Consider the following 3,232-nt stretch of genomic DNA (forward strand, 5'->3'; position numbering starts at 1 on the left):
TGAAAAAGATTTGAATTGAAAACAGAATCTTCCCTTTTGTGCCATCCTGGCGTTAAATGCCCAGAATGGTATCCATTCTGGTGTTTAACGCCCAAAATACTACCCTTTTGGGCGTTTAACGCCCAGACAGGTACCCTGGCTGGCATTTAAATGCTAGTTTTCCTTCCTCACTGGGCGTTTTGAACGCCCAGCCTTTTCTGTGTAATTCCTCTGCTGCATGTTCTGAATCTTCAATTCTCTGTATTATTGACTTGAAAAGACACAATTTTGAAATTTTTTTTAAATTTTTAATGATGAAAAACAACAAAATGAAACTAATCATGTAAAACTAAGATCAAATAAACAAAGCATGCAGGACACCAAACTTAGAAATTTTCATACTAGAGACACTAACAAATTGAAAATGCATATGAAAAACAACAAAAGACACAAAACAAGAGAATTTAAAGATCAGACCCAATAAAATCATCAAGAACAACTTGAAGATCAATGAAGAACAGAATTCATATATTCGGAAAATGCAAGGAAATAAATAAAACATGCAGGACACCAAACTTGAAAATTGACACTAGACATAAACAAGAAACACACATTATTTTTTTTATTTTTGTGATTTTAAAATTTTTTGTAAATTTTTTTTCGAAAATTAATTGGAAAAAGAGAAAGTAAGGAATTCAAAATTTTTAATGAGAATTCCATGAATTATGCAATATTAGTCTAAAACTCCGGTCCAGGAATTAGACATGGCTTACTAGCCAGCCAAGCCTTCAATGAAAGCTTCGGTCCAAAACACTAGACATGGCCAATGGCCAGCCAAGCTTTAGGAGATCATTACTTTCAATAGCAAAATTGATAGAAATCAACAAGCTCTTGTGATGATAAGTTGAAACCTAGGTCCAAAAGTTTAGACATGATTTCACAACAAGCCAGACTTTAACAAATCATCATGAAACTCTAGAATTCATTCTTAAAAACTCTAAAGAACAGAATAGAAATATTATTTTTTCTTTTTTTCGAAAATAAAAAGTAAAAAGCTTAAACATAAAATAAAATTACCTAATTTGAGCAACAAGATGAACCGTCAGTTGTCCAAACTCGAACGATCCCCGGCAACGGCGCCATAAACTTGGTGCACGAAATTGTGATCATCAATGGCGCCAACAACTTGGTACGCACAATTGTAATCTCAACTCTTTGTCACAATTCTGCACAACTAACCAGCAAGTGTACTAGGTCGTCCAAGTAATAAACCTTACGTGAGTAAGGGTCGATCCCAAGGAGATTGTCGGCTTGAAGCAAGCTATGGTCATCTTGTAAATCTCAGTCAGGTGGATTCAAATGGTTATGGAGTTTAAGATAATTAAAATATGAATAAAACATAAAATAAAATAGAGATACTTATGCAATTCATTGGTGAGAATTTCAGATAAGCGTATGAAGATGCTTTGTTCCTCCTGAACTTCTGCTTTCCTATTGTCTTCATCCAATCCTTCATACTCCCTTCCATGGCAAGCTTTATATTGGGTTTCACCGTTGTCAATGGTTACCTCTTGTCCTCTCAGTGAAAATGTTCCAAATGCGGTGTCACCGCACGGCTAATCATCCGTTGGTTTTCGATCACGTTGGAATAGGATCCATTGATCCTTTTGCGTCTGTCACTACGCCCAACACTCGCGAGTATGAAGCTCGTCACAGTCATCCCTTCCCAGATCCTACTCGGAATACCACAGACAAGGTTTAGACTTTCTTGATCTCAAGAATGGCCGCCAATAATTCTAGCCTATACCACGAAGGTTTTAATCTTAGATTAGAAACCCAAGAGAGTATACTCCAGCTGTCGTCCAATGACTATGTTGAACATCATGTAGATCGCTTTGTGGTTGTCAGGCACGCGACCTTGGCTAAGCGAGTAACGAAGATTGGGTGATTGTCACGGGTCACCCCTTCATTCTGACTTAACTGAATTAAGTACGAGAGTATATCTTGGAGAAGAAGTAGGCGTGAATTGAATGGAAAAACAATAGTACTTTGCATTGATTCATGAAGAACAGCAGAGCTCCACACCTTAATCTATGGTGTGTAGAAACTCCACTGTTGAAAATACATAAGAACAAAAGGTCCAGGTATGGCCGAATGGCCAGCCTCCCAAAGAGGGTTCAATCATCAAAACATGGTTAAAGATGATTAAAAGATGATTAAAGGATGAAAATACAATAGCAAAAGGTCCTATTTATAGAAAACTAGTAGCCTAGGGTTACAGAAATAAGTAATTAATGCAGAAATCTTCTTCTGGGCCCACTTGGTGTGTGCTTGGGCTGAGCATTGAAGCTTTCACATGTAGAGAAAAGTACGAAAATAAGCAATTAATGCCAGCTTTTATGCCAGTTTGGGTGTTTTACTCTAGCTTTTATGCCAGTTCTGGCGTTTTGATGCCAGAATTCTTATACTGACTTAGAACGCCGGTTTGGGCCATTAAATCTCGGAAAAAGTACGGACTATTATATATTGCTGAAAAGCCCAGGATGTCTACTTTTCAACGCAATTGAGAGCACGCTAATTAGGCTTCTGTAGCTCCAGAAAATCCACTTCGAGTGCAGGGAGGTCAGAATCCAACAGCATCTGCAGTCCTTTTTCAGCCTCTGAATCAGATTTTTGCTCAGGTCCCTCAATTTCAGCCAGAAAATACCTGAAATCACAGAAAAATACACAAACTCATAGTAAAGTCCAAAAATGTGATTTTTATTTAAAAACTAATAAAAATATAATAAAAAGTGACCAAAATATATTAAAAACTACCTAAAAACAATGCCAAAAAGCGTATAAATTATCCGCTCATCACAATCCAAAAATAAAGTGATACGCGAAAAATAAGTTCCGCGCAATAATTTCCCGATGTCTTGGTTTAATTGTTCATGGGAAGAGATAAAGCTTGGTCACTGATTATACCACACACATTCATAGATCAAAGTATTGGTAATATTAAATGTCACAATATCCATCCAACCCCCAACCTAATCCAATGTGAGAAAGCATTTCTAGCATGATTTCCTCATTCCTATGTCAAGGTTCCGAGGAAATCCAATTACGAACAATTTTTCCGTCGAGACAATTGTTCAATTGAATTAGGATCGAAAGCTTACTAGTAAGAATAAGAGAAAAGAAAGAGAAAGGATGATGAAAATTACAATTGATCTATTAAATAACAATAGAGCTCTCTAACCCAATGAAGAGA

Source organism: Arachis ipaensis, chromosome B10 (assembly GCF_059453495.1).
Source record: "Arachis ipaensis isolate K30076 ecotype BB chromosome B10, ASM5945349v1, whole genome shotgun sequence".
In the NCBI taxonomy this organism is placed as follows: domain Eukaryota; kingdom Viridiplantae; phylum Streptophyta; class Magnoliopsida; order Fabales; family Fabaceae; genus Arachis; species Arachis ipaensis.